The 21,624-nt window shown below is 46.9% G+C and overlaps 1 long non-coding RNA gene across 1 annotated transcript; it reads left to right on the top strand.

Annotated features, from left to right (window-relative positions):
* Nucleotides 1-754: 754 nt before the first annotated feature.
* LOC144139443 (uncharacterized) lies at nucleotides 755-21,370 on the top strand. The gene is made up of 3 exons (XR_013316209.1): nucleotides 755-1,028; nucleotides 3,879-4,052; nucleotides 21,140-21,370. It is a non-coding gene; the product is annotated as an uncharacterized LOC144139443 (long non-coding RNA).
* Nucleotides 21,371-21,624: the final 254 nt, after the last annotated feature.

Below are 21,624 nucleotides of genomic sequence, written 5' to 3' on the forward strand. Positions count from 1 at the left end.
CTCCAGCGGACGAAGTCTCCCTCCAGCATTCTCTTATGCCTAGCGCTCACTTCACTTATTGCAGAAGCTTAAAACATCGTCGATCTATCTTTTAAACACGCAGTTAAAATGGCCAAGTCGCTTAGCAACTTCTGCTATAGTAGGCATCGCTACTATCAAGAATACCTCAAAAAGACAATTGTCGCAGAAGTCATGTCAACGCCAGAGCAAGGGAACAGCCAAAGAAAAGTTCAGATCTGGAACTGGGAAGAGGCCCACTTTGGTATATACTCCTGGACGACCACTGCTGAAAGAGTAGTGGTCCACTTCGTTGTATACGGTCGGTTTCTCGGCATCTGCGTTCACGGTGATGCGCAGCTCGTAGAACTTGAAAAAAAAATGTGTTTGGTGCTTCACTTAACATAACCATACACTTTATGCTCTTGGCGGGTAAGGCGGGTAAGCACAATGCAATATTTTTTAGCGTCATTCTTCTAGGCCAGCTTATCAGCTTTAAACTAAGAAAGTAGGCTTTCAGATCGCTGCAAAATATTCTAATGGCTAAAGCCACAGCCTCTTGTCCACCATTATTTATTACATGCGTAAAAATTGAGCGCCTGTACTATTTATGTATTAATGATACCTACATGCTGTATATAGTGCTAAACTCGTATATACGTTGCGTGTACGCAATGTATATCGGATATGTGCCAATGTTTTAATATCACTATATTACCCCGAAATATACCACTGAAAATTCTTCTTTGCAGGACAGACAAGGACTATCTCTCATGTGTTTTGGCGCTAAGTCCGAAGCTGCATACAGAAACAAGAGCAGAGACTGCGAAGTAAAGTTAGGATTTTCCAGAATCCGCCGGATTTGGTTATCCTCACTTACCTCGTCAAGCCGGCTGCGATGTTTGATGCATTGGTCAGTAGACCTTAAAATATTTGATGGACCTTCGTACAGGTGCGACGCTTTCCGAGATGAGGACGGCGTGCTGAGAGGAAAGCAAATCGTAGACGACGCAACTCCTCTGGATGACGAGGTGAGGTATTTGGCCACAATTTGTAGACGGCATATTGAGAAATTATATAAAAATAAACGAGATAATCATACCCTTCCCAGCGATGAAACCCTTCTCAGACCTTATTTGCTTCCGTTACTTTCAAATTCAATAACAACAAATACTTATTGTTTTTAATCATGAAGATGCGGAGAAAGAAACAGTGGGAGCAATAAAATTTTTACGAAGCCCGCTATTGCCCTCTCTTTCCCTAAGTTAAGTTCTTCAGCACAATCTTGAAGTCTCAGTACACATTCCCGCTTAGCAGCTCTACAACACCCAATTTTCATACTGTCACGAGTTACGTGACAACGAAAAAGTAAGTGAAACATTGCTTTCATCCCAACTACTAACGACGTTCGGTGTACGCTTAGCGTGAGGTAGTTCGTTATCGCTGACTTGTAAAAGTGCAAATACATCGGTCTTTATCTGCCACGGTTAATGTCATTTCTTTAGTGCCGAGACGTTACAATACATTGATTTGGACGCGCATAATTACTGACTGGAACTACATAAATGACACACAGCTAACGCTGACGCTGTCTATCAATTGAAAATTTTGCTACGTCTTGCCAGGAGTAGCGTTGGATTTGCGAACCTCATTTCGATCTTTATCGTTTGTGGTTGTCCACACGATCGTAGTTTGACTAGGCATCAGTTTGTTAAAATGACATGACAATAAATGAAAGGGGGTAGAAACGACCGTGGCTGCGGTATAGCTTTTTTTCTTGTGGTATTATAATTCCAGTAGTGTAAAGCCTGCAGATAAGGAAGAAACTGCACTATGAAAAAAATGGTCATACGTTGGCACTTCCATCGTGAAAGTGATAACACGATGCATTTCCAAACTAGGCGTGGGTGGGAGAAATACGGTTTGGTTCGCAAGTTTGGGCGTCTCAAATAGCACTTACATCGGTTAGCAGAACGTAAATATTTTTAAGATCATAATTTTCCAGGAAAATAATTTGTTTGCAAACAAGCGGAGCCTAGAATAAACAGGAAGGGAGATTATTTTATAGAGGAGATGTATAGGAGCGGTAGAACAAAAGTACAGAACACTGTAATGAATAGGGTTGATAGGTGATTCAGAACAGGCGCATGTAACGAACCATGCACCACCACAATTAAACGGCTCTCGAGCCGGGATAAACTGCGAACAGAAATGGATTTTCCTCACTTATCAACGCTTATTTATTAAGTTATTGCGTGTTTGAAAAATTACTAAGTCTTGAAGAAGCTGTGCAAAGCACTGTGAAAAAGAAATTACTTTAGACTTTACGCCCCTGTATTTACACAAGTGATCTGTTAAAAATCACTATCCCGCAACATTATTTGGAATTTAGGGGATTGTAATAAACAAGTTTCATTGCCGGAGAGAGATATAATTTTTTCCTCGTTACCACTGGATATTTAATTTCTCCTCAAACGAAGGAAAACAACACAATTTTCTTGAGCTCCTCAGGGTCAGCTCTGCCAGGAAGGTGAATATATTGGAAAGGCTCTTTGCGAGGTGTCCCCCACCCATAACGAGCGTTATTTTCTGAATTATAAAGCGATTGTGCACCTTGTTTAAACAATCAGTAGATTTGTTAGAATTGGTTCTACCCTATTAATGCACGTTGATTTCAATATATTCACATATTATTGCGTCGTTTCACGTTACTGCTCACGGGGTTTCCTATGAACGTTAGAAACAGCAAGTATAATTGGTGTTGTTGTTGATGATGATGATGACGATGGCGGTAATGATGACGATGGTGTTGATGATGATGATTACAATGATAGTGTTTGATTATTGGCGTAACAGCTAGTAGGCAGAAGAGCGCCAAAAAACTGTTTTGTGTGTCAGGTGGGGTATATTTTGCGTGCTTTGGTTACAGTATGGTTGTCTGAAATTGATGTATAGCGCCCTATATTATTGTTTAAAATGTGCCTATCACGTAGTTAGAAACGCATAAAAAAATTGCAGCTTAAGACTATTGTGGCTCGGGAAGGAAAGTTTTGCCTAAACAAACAATTTCGGCCCCTGAGTGTCATGGTAGAGTACCTCAACACACCCTAGTTGCGCCTATCATCAAGAAGGTCAGCTTCTTTTTCTTAGAGCACGACCAGTTTTGAGATGACGCCCTGCGACCATGACAAATGATTGACGCCGTGCATGTCAGTCTGTCTGAAACGTTCACTGTATTATTCTTTTGTCTGTGTTTTGAAAAGCTGCCATTTGAGGTGAGTTTCCATCACTCTTAGTTTACGCCTACAATACTCTGGATATACATAACTGCCAGAAAATATTTGCTGGTGGTTGTTGCATCTGTATGTACATAAGGTATTAGTATAAAACGTAGCATATCCGAACCTAATAATAATGTGGCAGAAAGTATTGCAAAATAACTACTGTGGTGCGGGCGTTTTTAAGGACCAATGATATGGACGCGAATAGAGAATATTATGATCCATAGTACAAAGAAGGGGACGGGTGTACAGTGTGGACTGGAATTACCTGGAGTTACCTTATTACCCAGTAAGGTCTCAGGGTTCTTTGCCAAGAATGCAGGGAGCTTGTCCATTGGCGGAGCTTGATAAAGGCCCCAGCCGCAAAGTTGGACCCTTCTAAGCTTTGCCCTAAAACACCTTGCGACAGTTGCCCACACCATGAATGTAGGAGTTTGGTGTCCGTGTTTTGGCGACTAACCGCAGCCTTCAGTGCTCAAGATGCCTCTTGCGGGGAAGAAAGCGGAAGTAAATCTTCGCGCGAAAATGGAGTCTCCTCACACGTATACTTCTAAGACTATGAATGTCGCTCAAGAATTGACAAATGTTTTCCTATTGCAGGTTGTCGTTGGCACTTTCAAACTCAGCGAGAATCGAATTTCACAAGTTATGAAGGAAATGAAGGTTTCTGGAAAGTACCACAAAATTTGGAACAACAGCCAAGTCTGGGTTGTGAAATTTCTGAGAAAACTGGAAATTCCGGTTCCGGACGAAGTGCAGACTATCGCTGAGAAGGTGAGCAAGATTTGGGGTATTGCTTGCTTGAACGGTTTGTCATATTTTACTATTAAAAGTTCTCGTGTGCGCCACATGCCAAGCTTGTTTAACTAGTTGGTAACTCTAAAAAAACAAAAGCCTCTCTTTATTTTATATTCAATAAAATCGCACATATAGCTTCAGTGCTAACAGGTAAAACTTAATGTAAACTTTGCGAGGGAAAGTAACTATTGACCATACGCCTAAGATTGCGCTTTCTTCACACATGGCTTGTTCAGCTCTGGTTAATAACACATCCATTATACCATAAAGACGCCTGTTGCTACCACAGCTAAGCTTTTGCTATAAGTTGTGGCATCCTCAGATCGCAATGTGAATTCTACAGAAAAAGGTAAGCCTGTGCTGGTGATAATCGAAAATGCATTGCAACCCACCGTTCTTGGCTTAAACCTTTATGCTCGAATGCACGGCTGCATCATTGGCAAGTCCAACAACGTGGGTATGCTGGAAAACGCAATTCTAAAATGTATTATCGGTTTGCTGCATGTGCAACGTAAGGCAAAAATATCGGCGTAAATTCATATATTTATCTTTTACTGCACAACGTTTCTACGCCGCTTCCCTACATTATTCCCTTCATTTTTATGCCACTTCCCAACATTCTATGCCGCTTCCCTACCCGACGAGGCCGTAGCACGAAATATTAGCTTCTGCATGCACTTTCGTCCTACGGCCTCGTCGGGTTTCATCTGGCACTTCAGGGCCTCCGAGAAAAACGCACCACGTAGCGACTCTCGATCAATGCAAGCAACGACATAAAATTCTTATTTTCCTATTCACTCCCTCCTCCAAGTTAACTGCTCGTTTCGATGAAGTCAAGTCTTTCAAGCTACGAAAAAGCCCGAATATCTTCCGAGACCGGATAGTTCTGTTCGGCGTCAATCTTATGGACGAAAGCACCAGAAGGGCTAATTACAGTGGAGGCTAACTTGTGATGCCCACCCGAAATCTGTTTTCGCTGCCGTGGTGGATCGGCGCAACTTGCGGACTTCGCAGTTTTCTATTTTAGTCGGCACGGATGAGGACGCTGATGCATTAAGCTGTTTGGGGGGCTAGTAATTCAGGAAAAAGCCGTTGGACGTAATTGAAGTTCACCGGTCGTTCGGCCCGCGCTTCATTCTAGGCCATTTGGTTAGAGCTCATGTCCTCAATCTCTAATGCGTCTACACGACGTTTACTTGTACATTATTCGAAGTTCCACTCGTGCAACACGTCTCTCTTACTGACATTGTCCACACCTCCAAAAGCGCAGATGGTTACCGGCATCTTTACCATCGCAGGAACGTGGAGCGGGCTGTCGCAAGACGCCCTGAATAACAGAAGGGTGCTGGCGACCTCCTTCGTACTGCTGACGCGCTGAGCCAGCTGTATGCAATCTCGGCCGGCCACCAAACTCGCGCCGTCTGACACCCAACAGCATTCCTGACGCGGCTGTAGACGGCAGCCACCGATTTCTCTGCAGTTCCGCATCACCGCTCACGTAGGGGGCAAGCGGATCACATAGTGAAGTGATCTGGGTTTGACCGTGATCTTGCCGGCGTAAAGACCAGCTCTTGCACTCTCGGCACTTGCATCGACATCTACCATTTTTCTGCAGGCTCCTTGCTTCTTTTATGGAAATAGCTGTGTTGAGCTTAGGAGCATCTTATCCTGGGGAGCACTAACAGACCACTTGACCGGATAGGGACACGCACCAACAAGGGACGTTGAGGAGCTCTTGTTTCTGCTATTGTCGTTCAGTTAATTTCTATTTTCGTGAGGTTGTGTCGATATAGTTGCTGGTGTTCAACACGACTTTCACTGGTGTACGTGTGGGTGAACAGACTGACGCATCCAGCTAGAGACCACTATTCATTCTAACGCGGTGTTGTTCCACCTCTTCCCGAAAACGCCCGACAGCAGTGCCCCGCCGGTCGCCCTTACATCTTCCTCGGAAAGTAGAGAGCCTATGGAAGTTTTCTGCGGGGCGGTTGTGCGGCACAACGCTTTCACCAGGGTCCACGATGTAGGACTTGGCTTCAGAGGCTATCTCCACTACTTCCATTTCCGTCTGCATATCTATCATCCAAAGGCCTTCGTGATTAAAAAAATAAACCCGATCCCGGACAGCGTGACAATGGTTGTAATATTTGTTTGGTTTCTCTGGGTTTGCTCCTTCGAACTCTTACACTGCTTGGATGTCGGACATTGCAGGAAGTAATGCTCTCTTTGTGTAACAAAAGCTTTGTGCTCAAATGATGACCCGTTTTTTAATGGTGTGCTATAAGGGCTGGTTGGTTTGTCGACGATATGTTGTATTTGTGGAAAACCACAATTTCAAGAATCAGGTGGAGAAAATTACGGGGTGTTTGGAGATGTGTGGGCCTCGTTCTTCATTTAACCGTTAGACGCCTTAAGTACACAAAGCTAGAATTTCTAGTGTGTCTAGGGATGGAGCCGCACCATGTGGACTGGTGCTACCAAACTAGCACCAACAAGAAATCGCGGAATTGGAAACCTGGCTATTCAAAAATATTCAGAGTATTCAAAGACTGCATACCACTGTGGTCTGTAAAAGAAGCAATGACCAAATCATGGCAGAATGTCACGTTTGATAACCTTACAGAGCAGATGGTGCGTTTGATTTGTCCTAGGCAACCCGGAACAGCAAAACCAGGAACAGCAAAAACAAAAGGAAATGGGGACGCGGGAACATATCCATTTTGAATGCGCACAGGCTTTTGCACGGGCTGAAGAATGTCGCGGCGAGATATTGCGTGAGCGTGGTATTTAAGGCACCAAGAAAGTTGGGAAGGTAATGCGGGACCAATAAAGAATGCTGAAACAGGGAGAAAGGCAAAACAGAGGCTGTACCTCAAAACACCGGTCCCAGCATGTTAGATGTGCAACGAGCATTATATGATATTAGGCTTTCATGTCGATCGAGCTACATCGGACAGAGCAGAAGATGTGTGAATATATAGTACAACACGAACGGCCCATCAAAAACAAATGACTATGGTCTCACAGTTGGCATCTCACTGTGATGAGCGTGGAAGTGCGGCAAGGTGCCATGTAATCACATGCATGTACAAAAATAGAAACCAACAAAGGAGGAAAATAATGGAAGACCACACAATCAAAAAACGACGGTGAAAATGGGTCAGCCAGGCGTTCTTCGGGGTACTTCCAAGTGAAATATATACTCAGCAAACACGTGTGGCGCATGGCCCAGTTTTATTGTGTGATATGTTCCAAATCTGCGTATATATGTCTCTTCTGGTTCAATAAAATTGTATTTGTGGGTGGCGTCCCAGTCTTTCGCTCTAGTATTCTTCTGCCTTTGTAAACATGAACGAGTTCGTGTTGCGTAGCCTAATTCCTTATATACACAACCACCGTAGTGTGGTGAGTATTAATTAGTTATTTTAGTTAAGAGAAACGAATGTGTTAAATGATTTCGAAAACTCATATATTTGGAATACATAAGCGTGTAGTAAACCAACATCCTAAATCATCACTACCCAGTTATCTAATTTTCAATGCATACGCAGCCGTATGGCACTTTCCGCAGTAGTACGCATATACCCATACTGAAACAGTCTTTCTTCCACCGTATCGCGTCGTTCAGCCATAACACAAATTCAGCCGTAATTCGTCTGTCCGCCTCTATATGAACCCGCGCTGCATGGCTGCTCCATCGGCGACACTGAGCCCCGGCTCGCGAAGCACTCCCTTCGTCTCAGTGATCGCGCGGTCACGGAGGACGCTCCGCTGCGTGCTACTCTGGAGTCATTGCATAGCACGTCGCTACTGCGATACATGCGCGTGCAGCCTCCGCATGCTGCCCTCCCTTCACATTTTCGCCATTATTCCTTCTGGCACTTTTGTGCTGTCTCTAACATTTTGTCCGATTCGTTTTCTCAATTTTCATGAAGCCGATGGCGAGAGACGAAGTGAGACGACCGAAGTGGGGGGTTACCAGCTGCGCTCCAAAAAAGTGAAAATGAACAACGTGGTTACGACTTGCATTTCCACAAAATCGATAATTTGCGGAAGTAACACAATGGTTCATGACAATCTCTTGGTGGGGAGGACTAGTTGAGTGCAATTTGAAAATGAACACTATCCTCACCATAACCATCACCATCATCACCATTATCACCGGCTTACCAGGTCCACTGCAGGACGAAGGCCTCTCCCATTGGCCTCCAACTGGTCCTGTCATGCGCTGCTCCAGTCTACAGTTGACCCCCGAATTTCCTTATTTCATCCTTACATAGGATTATGTATTACCCGTCTTCAATATTCATCTCTTGGTATCCACTCTGTTACCCTAATTATCTACCGGTTGTCGGTTCGCCTCATTTTATGGCCACCCCAAGTCCATTAATTTTCTTTTCTCGGGCTATGATATCTGCTAGTTAAGGTTGTTCTGTGATCCAGGTAGCTCGTTTCCTGTCCCTCAGTGTTACTCCTAACAATATTCGTGTCATGTCCCGTAGAGCCGACCTAGTTTGCTTCCTAGTTGTTTATTAAGGCGCCAAGTTTCAGCTGCATATGCCATAATCGGCAGTATGGACTGGTTGTAGATTTTTCTAGCGCAAGCTACACTGCCCGAGGTGGAGAAGTTTCGCGTGGGCTGTGAAGGGCCGTTCTGCGCAAGCGCGAGGAGCATTGGATTGGTTTGGATCAGATCGGGTCAGATCGAATAGGATTGGATTGGCTTGGATTGAGTTGAGTTGGATCGAAATCCAATCCATTTGAAGTACGGGTGTGTACAGAATTGGGTCTGCACATTCGCCGGTCTGCGCAATGCAGAGGAGTGACGTCGTAGCCGCGGCAGACGCACTGCCGCCGGTGCGTGGTAGCTGTGCGTCTCCGTTGCGCAGTAGCTAAGTCTGACGCTGCGAAAAAGACGCTCGATAGCCGTTTCGCGTGGCTCCTAGAGAGCCGTCGTGCGCATGCTCGAGGAGTAGTGACTGCACTAGAATAGACTGGACTGGACTAGATTGGATTGGATTGAAGTGAATTGAATTGGATTGAACTGGACTGGATTGGATTGAATTACATTGGATTGGAAATCGTTTTAGCAGCTATAAGCATAACCCGCTAATCCTTGACAACCAGTACACCTAAGAATAACCAGCTGAATCGTAGCTCACGCTACGAATACACTGGCATAGCCGAGCTAAGCCACTGCTAATCTTTTCTTTTAAGTGACAGAGGTCTCTAACTTTTCACTATTTGGAGTGCTTGCCGAGTGCTCCCCAGCTTACCTTTGCCAGTTGGAGTCAGCCATAACCATCTCCCTGTGGTAGTTTTATTCCTTTTTTTTCTTCTAGGGTTTCGTTTTCAAAGCTGTAGAGGACGTTTTTAGAATGAATATTTGTCATAATTTCAGATTTATTCCTACTTTTAGCTCCGTGGCGCTTTCTAAATATTGTTTCTCAAGCATTGTTTGCATGTGTTCGGCAGTCTCACCCAGCAATACCATGGCTTCCGCCGACCTTAAATGGCTCAAATATTCCCTGTTTATATTTATTCGTATTTTCCCCCTCACGCTTTCTAAATAGCCTCTCCAGACATGCTGAAAAACTTTTGGCGAGATGGTGTCTCCCTGCCTTCCTCCCGTTGAGATCTAGAATTTGTTGCTGTGCTAGTGGAGGGTTATCGTTCCCAAGCGTCAGTTATATATGTCTTGTAGACACCTTACAGAGATTTTCTATATTTGCTATTCTTTTAGTGCTTCTAAACCGGCTGCGGTGAGCACAGAATCAAATGCTTTCTCACAATCTACAAATGTCATGGGAAAAGGTTTAGTGTACTGTGCGGATTTTCCTATTACTTTATTGACAACATAAATATGATCCATGAATGAGTACGCTTTCTTAAACTCAGCCTGCTCTCTGAGTGTTTGGTAATCCTGGCCATAACCTATGTGGTGAACTATATATCTTTGATAAAGAAGCTTGTATACAACCGAGAGTAAGCTGATCGGCATGCAATTGTTGATGTCCTTTTGATCTCCGTCTTTATGAATCAGAAGAATGCTTGCGTTTTTCAGGCAATGGTCAATTTTTGTGTCTTCAAACATTCCGAAAATAGTACAGCAAACTTTTACATTACAATATCTCCTCCCTACCTTAGAAGATTTATGGTTATGTCGTCTTCCCCTGCACTCTTTACTCTCTTCATGCCTTTGAGAGCCTTGTGTGCTTCCTCTGTAGATACGTAGGGGGATTCGCAAGTTAAACTTGTACTCTCAGTAGTTACCCATCGTCCAATGTCGCTGGCATACAGAGTGGTATTGAATAACTGTGATACCTTCATTATCTCGTCGAAGTTGCGCGTAATATTACCCTGTTCGTCTCTAAGTGTTTACATCCTGTCCTTACCGATGCCTAGCTTTCTCTTGGTTCCATTGAAGTGTCCCCCTATTTGCAGCGTTTCTTTAATTACTTCCAAGTTATATAAACGTAATTCGTTTGTTTTACTTCTGTTAATCAGTTTCGACTGTTCGGCTAATTCAATATGATTTGCCGTACTTGGCACTTTCATGTTCGTATATTTTAAAACCAATATTACAGAAATACTGAATAAAATGAAATCATCATCATCGGTACCCTGTTTTGTCGGCTGCAGGAGGAAGGCCTCTCCCATTGCTCTGAAACCGCTCCTGCACTGCGCTGCTCGAACCATTCTTTGCCCTCGATCTTCCTCATTTGGTACCTCCATTGGTTTATTGGTTCAACCCTTCCTGTACACTCGCCTCTCAGTATGCACTGTGTTACTGTGGTGGTCCTCTGCTTGTCACATCGTTTCGGTTTATGGCCAGCCCAAATTCCTTTCTTGTTTTTATTTGAAATATTCTAACTATTCGAGTTCGTTCTCTCATCCAGGAAGCTCGTTTTCTGTCCCTAAGGGTTATTCCTTCCGTTCGTAGTTCCATGGTCTGTTAAGCCGAGTTAAACACGTTTTCCTTGTGAATGAGGCGCCAAGTTTGGTTCCGTATGTTTTCACCAGCACAATGCGTTAGTTGAATAGGTTTTTCTGTTGTAGAGATAGCTCTCTTATCGGTAATTTTTCAGCACTGACCACCTCACCAAGGTAGTTATATTCTTCTAGTTGTTCTAGTTTCTCTAGATACGCTGAAGGTGGCCCTCGCGGCATGTTCATTCTTGGTTACTGCAGGTCTATTCGTCAATATGTTTAACCCCGCGACATAGAATACAACTTCTATTTCTAAATTCATTCATTTTCCCTGATGAAAACAATAAATCACCATCTCTAATCAATCAAGTGTCGCAGGCAATTTTTTGGAACTTTTATCTAACTTTTCTGACTAGGCAGAACGACTCACGTAACAACTATGAGAAAACACCTAACAAGAGCCACCATTATCATAACACAAAAATAAAATACCGAAATCTATAAATACCTATTCGCAAAATATCAGCTGCGTATTCCACACTCGACTCGAGGAAAAACATCCGAGGTGCCACCAATGTAACACAATGCTCATACACGTTCACAACGATACTCGTTATACCACAAACATATTCCACCAGTTAAAATAGGAGGATGGGGCGGCCGTAGTCGATGATCGAAGCAATGATCGCTGCAACGACGACTGGATGACTCGTGGTCGACGATAAGTAGCCGACGACGGTCTACTCCAAGAAGGAAGATGTACAATATGTACACTTTATTTACACTACGTATTTCAAACTCGCCTGGATCGTGACCGCATACAAAAGGTCTTGCGAGGCCCGCATACAGCGGAGATCCCCTCTCTCTTCTCTTTTCCTCCTGCCCTCAAAACATCAAACTCCTCGGTTTTACCACGAAAACCCTGCCTACAACAGCAACGTCACAACTAAGAGAGTAAGGATGGCTTTGATTAGCCCACACTAGGCCACTGATTGACCACCGTGACAAACAAAGCTAGGTGGGCTCAAAATAGTCATGCGACCAACCTGTCACACTCATACAAAAACCAGGAGGTATTCCACAAAACACAAATATAACAGACATGGGAACCCCTAACTAAAAGCAAACCTAGCGCCGGCCATCGGTTGTCTGGCGGCTCGTCTTAATGTATTGTCCGTACCTTGCGCGCCTATAACTCTGCCCCGCACCACCAAAATTCACTTTCTTTGTAAACACGTCGAGCGCCTAATGGAGCCTGGTCGCCTACCCATTGACACATCCCAGCCACACAGGCGCCATGGCCAGACGTGGGGCGAATGCAAACTTCGACCAGTAGCTTTGAGCACTGTAACCATGGTAGACAGAACATCTGGTGCCGTTTCCCTACCTTTGACTCCTTGACTAACTCTCAGCTCTCATCCACTTCCATCGAAAGCTAACCTCGCTTTCAACTATGTTGGGGTGACCGACACATTGGTATAACTCCCCTCCGGGCCTGCTCGTTCAGTGAACACAATAACGCGGCGAACAAAAGAAAGAATTCGTCGTTTCTCCTCACGTCCCTTGCGCCCAGCAAGCTCGGCTGGCGTGAAAGCAAACACCCTAAGGGTGAACATAATATACCCAGGGAACGACCATCTAGTTACTGGCGGAAATAAGTAAGGTGCGCGAACTTAACACCTCTCCAACAAGAATGTTGTCCGTGCACTAGCCTTACATACAAGATAAACTCTGGCTGTGGGTTATAAAAATACAATACACGAAGGAATGACAATCAATCCCACTAGAATACCTAATATTGCCAGCATGCGCAAACCTCAAGGCTACGGTATCCTAAGACGCAACAGCACGCAGAATTCAACATTCAAACTGTCTCAGAGGACACTCATTGGTAAGTAAAACAACAACAACAATCTCCTCAACAACTTCCAAAAAGGGCAAAACTGTCAAACACTTGATACACAAAAGCGATCTCGCGTTATATCTAGCACACACCGTGACACTTCCCCTTAACAATCAAAGACCGCCAGCCCCACACAGGTTACAAACACTCAAATGAAACGGACAACTGAAGTAATATTAGTAATCATAATGCAGCTAAAAACGCATGCATGATTCTTTCACTCTAACAAGAGAAAAAGACACAAATACACGCAGACATAAAAATGCGGCTACTTCTGTAGCAATAAAAAAAACGTTGAAGAAAGTCCCCATCAACTCTTCGTGCAAGTGCTGGAATGTTGTTTAATAACGCACAAAAAAGTGTGTTCCTCCCAGTTGCGGCTCACATACAGTTAACGTCGGTGCCCAGACCAAGCATTCACGGCACTGTCTCACGCGCGAACACTGCACACGCTTCCCTCTATCCTCCAACTCACCCCGAGCACCACAGTGGAAATGAGCGCAACACAACCGAAATGGTTTATTGATTGATTGTAGTGTTTAACGTGCCGACGCAACGAGAGTGATGAGGTGCGCCGTAGTGGAGGTCTCCAGATTAATTTTGGCCACCTGGATATCTCTAACGTGCCTCCAAAGTCTCGCAAACACGTGAGTTTTGGCTTTTCGCCTCCACCAGAAAAGCGGCCGCCGCCGCAGGGGATCGAACCCGCGTCCTCGTGCTCAACAGATCAACGCGTTACCTAGTGAACCACCGCGGAGGGTACAACCCAAATGGGCTGCCCACCTTAGCAGTGACGTTTTAAGCCGATGAGAGCAGAGGGAGAGACTAACGAATAAAAGCTAAAGCGTTCGGTGCTGACAAGCCAGAGCTTGGATTTTAACAAGCCCTGGGTTGCCCAGAACGCCCACACCACGGGAACTCGCCCTCGGCCCTGCCCCAAGATGACGTTGGCCGTTCTAGGCCGGAAGAGCTACTTCCAACTTGCCATCAGCGAAATTACCGCCGGCTTTCCTCCACGCGTCTGCACGCAGTAGGGCTGCACTTCTTATGCAGCCAGATGCATCACCTTGGCGCACTCTCAACTCCGTCCCTTTTGCTGTCGGTGGATCACTAACGGGAAAAGAACCTCGCAACAGCGCCTATTGTGCCCCCGGCTCCCCTGATACGCTTACATGCGGCTAACTCCGAACCGCAATGCCCCGCAGCCCTGCCGCTTGCTTCGTCGTTAGACTCGGATGCGCCTGACGGAAGCTCGTGCGCGCTCTCACCCAGTACATCGCTAGACGATGCTTCCCTCTCGCCACTCGGGGTGCGTGGTTCAGCTCAAGTTCGCCGAGAGGCACGAACAGACCGTCCCTCGGTGCGCCCATATCAGGTTCGGGTTCTACAACATGCGCTACGGACTCGCCTTTAACTGCGTCCCTCTACTCCGGCCCGTGATCGCATGCACTCTCTAGTGGGGCGCAGCCTGCTGGCGATCGACCCTCGTTTAGGGCAGGCGTTTCTACATAGGGAGCAACCTCGAAGCAACCTTGGCTATCAGGGCAGTAGCGCAGCAACTAACGCAATATTGGCTTGCTGCGCCTCCCTCGCGAGCCGCTGAACCAGATCCCGTGTCGCCTGCGCAATCTTCGGCTCGAGCTTCTCAATCACTGCGACGGTTGCACCCATTCGCTTTTCTATCTCTTCGGGCAACAGGAGCTCCGCCATTGTGAAATCCTTACGCCAACCCAACTCAGTAAAAGCTACCCTGAGTTAGCGTACCGCGACTCCCATGCAATAACCTCGACAGCAGTGGCCGCGACCAGGAGAAGGGTAAAGGGTACTCACTTCACCAACGCTGTCCGCATGCTGTTTGGGGGAGGCCGCTGCGCCGCTCTCGACGCTTGGTTTGGAGCACTGCTCCCGGAGCCTCGCACCAAACTGTCGGTCCATTTGAGGATGCGCTTTCAGGCAGTCCTCGTTGTCGCCTCGCTGAAGACTCGCGTTCAGTCGGGCACCCGAACGCCCACCGCCGATAGATCCGTGTGCTGCCGCAGATAGCTCAGCTCTCTCCCTGTCCCGAAGTCGTCTCGCCCGTTTGGAGCGTCCGCACCCTAGCGCCTCTCACCAAGATAATGCCCCAGCCTCCGAACTTCGCCTCGGACTCTCGAACGCCAGCCGTCACTGACGCCGGGTGCTGCCGTAGAGAATGCAGCTCTCCACCATTGTCGAGGTAGTCCTCGCCGCTGCAGTCTCGAGCTTCTTCTCCCCGGTGTCTCTCACCACGATGTCACCCCAGACTCTGGCTAGGTGTCACCGCTGCAGCCAGGAGCGTCTGCCTCCTTGCGCCTCTCGCGAAGATGTCTCCCCAGCCTGGGAGCAACCTCCTCGTCATCCGCCGGAATTCATGTCGACCGATCGTGGTCACGGCACCAGTTAAAATAGGATCGGTTGGCTGAAGCCGATGATCTAAATGGCGATTGAGGAAACAACGACTGCCTGGCTCGTTTTGGACGGCACGTAGCAGATGGCAGTCTACTCCAAGAAGCAAGATGCTCAAATGTGTACATTTATTTACATTACGTATTTACAAATCTCATGTATCATAATCGCATAGAGGAGGTCGGGCGAGGCCCGTATCCAGTGGAGCTCCCCTCTATTTCCTCTCTTCTACTTCCCCTCAAAACAACAAACTCCTCGGTTTTAGATGCGGAGCAGCTTAATGTCGCGCCTGTTTTCTCTGCCGTTGTGTTGCTGCCGTTGTGCGGCGTCCAAACCCCCACTGCGCATTCGCATCCTTCTATCCCTCCTCTTCTTTCCTTCTCTCATCTGCTCTCCTCTCCGGCATTACTCCTCTCCTCTGTGACGCTCCTCTCCTCTCCGGCAATCCTCCTCTCCTCTCAAAAGCTCATCTCCTCTCCGGGATTGCACAACCAATAGCAACACCTGCTGCTCCGCGCGCGATAATGCGAAGCAGCTTAGGGTTAGAGGCGCGACGGTACCCGCTGCATACTCCGTTGGGGGCGGCACTGTAGCTCCGCGGTATAAATGACACGCGCGCGCGCTCCACTCCCCTCATTCTCCTCGACCCCGTGGCTGCTTCGCATACTGCTCAGGGCTCCCCTGCGGGAAGATGGTGAAATTTTTACCACTAAAACCCCTCCCACAAGAGGAACGTCACAATTTGAGAGTAATGATTGCTAATTCATTAGCCCATACTAGGCCAGTGATTGGGAACCATAAAAAAAAACCTAGGTGGGTTCAAAATAGCCACGTGACCCACCTGCCATTCTCATACGGAAACTCGAAAGTATTCCGCAGAACACAAATATAACACACATGAAAATCACCCAACAAAAAGCAAACCTAGCACCGTCCATCGGTTGTCGGATAGCTCGTCCTAATGTATTGTCCATACCCTGCGCGCCTATAATTGTGCCCCACACCGGTAATATTCATTTCCTTTGTAAACACGTCGAGTACATATTAAAGTCTGGTCGCCTACCCATTGACACATCCTAGCCACACAGGCGCCAGGGCCAGACGTGCAGCGAATGCAAACATCTGGTCCCCTTTTTCTTCCTTTGGCCCCTACACTGACTCTAAGCTTCCATCTGTTAACATCGAAGGCTAACGTTGCATTCAACTATTTTAGGGTGACCGACGCCTTTGTATGAGTACCCTCCGGCCGCGCTTACCCGGTGAAGACAATAGCGCGGCAAACACGAAGAAGGTTGCGTGGTTTCTCTTCGTGTTCCTCTCGCCAAAGTCAGTCCGGTCAGCGTGAAAGCAAACACCATAAAGTTGAACATGATATACCCAAGGAACGACAACCTACTTACCGGGCGGCCTTAATTAAGTGAGGTGCGCGAGCTTAACAAGTGGGCACCAAGGAACCTCTGCAGCGACACGACGGCACGGCAGTACGAAGATATATATATAAATTATTTTAGGTGATTTTTCTGGCTGCTGCAGCATCGTCGCCGTCTCGACTCTCTCTCTTGTGCTTGGCGTCGCGATCCGCTGCTCCTCCCTTCCCGGGAGATGGGCGTGGCGCTTACGCTTCCACTCGGCGTCTCGGCCCAATTCTGCTTCCCTCCGCCCCAAAGGAGTCCCTCCGGAAAGGTTACAGTGGGCACGGGCGCGCTCTTGTTTCCTCATTGCCCTGTTGCCGAAGCACGGCGATGGTGGCGTTCCCGCCGCTGCTCGGAACGTCGATCCTCGAGGCTTTTCTCCTGTCCTGTATGGCTCGCCAAGTCTGTCACATACACCTGACCATAGAGCTTTTTGCCGCGAGAGGCCTAGACGTTCCTTTTCCCAATAGGTTTATTGGTTTTGAGTGACACTACACCTGACGCTGTGTCTATCCAGCATGGTGAATTACCCAGAGTGAAGGAATATAAATACTTGGGAGTGTATATAAACTAACGGGATAACTACTTAAGAACTGCCGAGGAGCAACTCAAGGGTAAAAAAAAGCGAAACGAAGCTATAATAAAGCATAGAGGTCTGGGGGGGAGTAAAGATGGTTTTGGTTCGTTTTCCCGAAGTCCGGTGTCGATCAGGAACCCAATCGGAGGCAGGAGGCTGGCAGGGGGTTGGTGTTGAAGTTCTTGGAGACGGCGGTCGAATTGACGAACTCGAGGCGTTGGGGTTGATTAAGTGAAACGAAGAGTTTATATACAGCTATTTACAGTAGGGAAACTGAATACATGAGTAATGAAAAGAAAAACTTCAAACTTCAGCTAGACGCTAGCTCCAAGTGCGCACAAATCACTTGAGCTTCTCAACTTCGTGTAATTCTCCTACCCTCGGAGCGTACACAAACCGTTCAAAAAACGACGGCCGAGACTGCCTCGCCGCAAGATCCCTCTAGTTGTCCGGTAAGGCGCTGTACCCTAAACTCCCGACGCGATCTTAATTTCTACCCTAGGGAGCTCAAAAATCCAAACCAAGCTTTTACGGTCGAGACTCCTTGTCCCGCCGGGAACTGCGAAGGTCAGCGCTCAGACAAGAACGATTTCAAACGGCCAAGTTCGGCCTTATAACACCTCGAGATCACACTCTCCAGGCAACGCCCCTGTAGCATTCGTACACGCGTAACAAAGTGCCCAAATTCACGTAGACAGCTGTCACTCAGCGCGCTAAGGAATATTCAATGAGGCGCCGCCATCTTTGGGTCAACGGCACGCCCGCGGTCGAGCAAGTGCTCGCAACCCCGCGGGGTGAGAGCGAAAAGCGGCCACAGTGCACTGTGGCGCCGGGGCGCGTTAACAATGGTGTCTCGCGCGGCGCGCGCTTCGACGCAGGTAGTTCCACCTCCTCCGCGCGTCACGTCGACGGTTCTCGGAACCCGGCTCCGCCGTCTGCGTTCTCAATGGGGGATCATCCCCGTGGCATTCGGTGGGCCAGGCAATCCATCTCCCGTGCGCGCCGTGACGAATTGGAGACGGCTGCGGCGTAGAGTCCACAGTGCTGAGCCCCCAGACAGAGTGGCGGGTTCTCACGCGCAGCCCGGGCGCCTGGCCGCTAATCTCCTAAGTGGACCTTACAGGGGGTGTAACAAATATGCGGTATTGAAATGAATGTGGAAAGGAGTAATGGGTCCCGGTCTCACGTTTGCGAATGCTCTACTCTGTCTAAAAGCCGACGTTCTATCAGCCCTTGAAGTGAACCAGATAACGGTGGGCCTTTTAGGCTTAGGAGCGCATGGAAATACCATTAACGAAGCAGTGCAGGGAGATATGGGGTGGACGTCGTTTGAAGTTCGAGAAGCGCAGAGTAAAATATGTTTTGACAGGTGGTTGGGAGCAATGAATTACCGTAGGTGGACAGCTCCGCTTTAGGTACCTCTACTTGAAAAGCCTAGACACGCAGTGGTTAAGGAAGACTAGAAGTTTGAAAGGAGGTTGGGAGCAATGAATTAACGTAGGTGGACAGCTACCGTTTTTAGGTACCTCTACTTGAAAAGCCTGGACAGGCAGTGGTTAAGGAAGACTGGAAGTCTAACGATGAAATACGGAAAGAACAGTGGAGAATCCAAAAAAAAACCAAGGTAACCAAAAAAGAGGTAAGGCAGATAAAAACTTATAAATGACAGCTAAAGCGTCATTAGAATTGCCCGGGGCTGAGAAATTGGACTTCAGAAAGGAAATTTTCCATGGTACTTCTAAGGACAGTGCTTTGCTTTTTGAAGCTGGAGCAGCTTGCTTACGAACTAAGAGCTTTGTCGAGGAGTATTCACAAAATGATGGGGTATGCGTTGTCTATGAAAAAGAAACAGAAATCATGCGGCACATAGTGTTAGAATGCGAGGGTATCCATCCAAATCTACTGGAGTAAATATTCGGCTTCCACAAGCCCTGATTGATTGATTGTGGGGTTTAGTGCGCCGAAGCCACGCCGGCGATGAAGCGCGCCGTAGTGGACGGCTCCGTATTAATTTTCACCAGCTAGGGATCTTTACGTGCGCCGAAATCTCATACACACGGGCATTTTGCTTTTTACCTCCATCATAAAATCGGCCACCGCGACCAGGAATCGAACCCGCGACCTCGTGCTCAGCAGCACAATGCCTTAGCCACTCAGCCACCGCGACGGGTATTCCAGAAGCCCCAAGATTTAAGGCTAGCGCAGAGGGAGTTAACTTCACAGTTTTTGATGCGACGAAAAGATTAGAATGCTGGTGGACGGAAACCACAGGGGATTATTGGCTAGGACAGGTACTACCTGCGAGAGAAAAAATAGTATTTTGAGCCTCATAAGATTTTTATGCCTGCGCTAAGCAGCGCTAATAATAAACCAAGAGTATAAAACTTAGGTATAGTAGTCTTTTTTGTAAGGTGGTACGTCCTCACTCCTCTGCAACGGGGATACGAATAGCAATCATCGATGATCGTCATCACCTTCGTGGCTTGACACCTGTCCCACTGGTTTTGTTTTTCGCGCATCTCCCTGATCCAAAACAGATGGTTTGTTCCAGCTGTATATGTCTTCATTCTAGAAGGAGCGCACATCCGTGTAGGCAACATTTAGGTGCACAAAGGAACGTGGAAATTCGAAGGCCGCCTTAGGCTGGGGTGTCTTCGTTCTTCTCCGCCGGTCCCCGCTTGAGTTTGTCCCATTTTAGCGCGCGCCCAATCACACTTCAAGCGCTCCTGCTCCTTCGGGAGAGTGGTGGACAAGTAGCCATCCGGTACGGGAGTTCTACACGCAACAAAGAAGCCTCTGACTTTGAATTCAGGGCGCTGCACGGTTTACTTTAACAACAATGATTCCCTTGTTGTCCAAGGAAAGCATCGCTTCAAGGAACTTTTCTTATAACATGTCGGGTATGACATTATTCGAAACCATCTTGGTTACTTTCCGGGTATGTACATATGAATTGTTTCAAGTGATCGTTAACGGAGGGCCCTTAAAGGAGCAATGAAGGGAAAATACAACTTCGTGTAATTTGAAAGAACTATGATTCAGTATCTCACTCAGCTCGATTACAGGCCCAAAAGATGTTTTTTAACGAAAAAAAGCAAGAAGTATTTAAAACCTTTCAAAGTTTGCGCCACAGTGACGTGTTATGAGCAAGAATGACGTCATACGGGCCAACAATAAAACATAATTTCCAGTGCGTTAACTGTACGTTAGCATTCAAGTGATGCGGTCAAATGGAACTAGAGGCCCCATTACAGACGTCCAGCCATGTGTCGTCACGACAGGTCAGTTAGGCGGCCGCCAATCGCACAAACAAGGTTCCGTGACGTCACAGAAAAGTTGCGGGAAATTGGCTAGGGGGTCGCGACTGTTTCACGCGTTTTCTTTAATATCTCCGTTATTTGTTCGAAGATTGCGATGATATTGGTATCATTGTTATCGGGACTAAGCAGTCTTTATAATAAAGCCAACTTGTATTTTGTCTTCATGGCTCCTCTAAAGGTAGTTTAGCGTTTGACCTACGTTCTGGGCGCTCGACGTACTTTCTAGGTAATATTGAGATGCCTTTTGCCTTAGAGTAGTCTGAATAGAGTTTTGCATGGTGCAATACTCATGCTGCCGTGCCCTTTTTTACTCTAATTAAGTGCTGGCCCACGTCATTTGTCGAATTTGCGGAGAAGAGCACATTCATTTGTCATTCTGGGGCTTTTTGGTGAAGGCGTGATAAGGCGACTTCCTAAAGTGTATTGTATCCCGCATTTTATACGCCACTTTTAGTATATGCAGCCATATAATTTTTTATTAAATGCCTCTTTTGCAGATTGGTCGCAGCCGTCCAAAAGACAACGAAACTGCTTTCACGGATATGGTGGAAGTAGTGAAGTCATTTATGTAAACCAATATCCCACAAATTACCCACACACGGCAGCCTCAAGTATTACCTCAGATATCAAAGTGGATAAGCCCGCTCTCCTCATCAATCTCAATAAAGTGGTGCCTTTCTTCAGGGAGTCTGAGCATGCTAAACAACACGTCAGGTGCCACAAAGACAACATGCTTTGTATTTCAACAGCGAACCTCTTCTTCAACATTTCGTGACAGCTCCACATTCACACGGAACTGTAAGGCTGGGTCTATTGCGTAGAGGAATGACCGCTTCGTGTCTTCATCAAACCACGTCTCTGCAAACCGTTGCTCACTTAGTTTCCATATGATGCTCCTTATATTATCAGCGAGGGGTGGAACGGTGAGCTCGTCGCCGTCGTCGTGCCCCTGTTTGACGACTCTGTCGGCTGTCTCGTTGCC

The sequence above is a fragment of the Haemaphysalis longicornis genome, unplaced genomic scaffold, assembly GCF_048455015.1.
Source record: "Haemaphysalis longicornis isolate Haplotype H1 unplaced genomic scaffold, Haemaphysalis longicornis Haplotype H1 scaffold_5, whole genome shotgun sequence".
NCBI lineage: Eukaryota > Metazoa > Arthropoda > Arachnida > Ixodida > Ixodidae > Haemaphysalis > Haemaphysalis longicornis.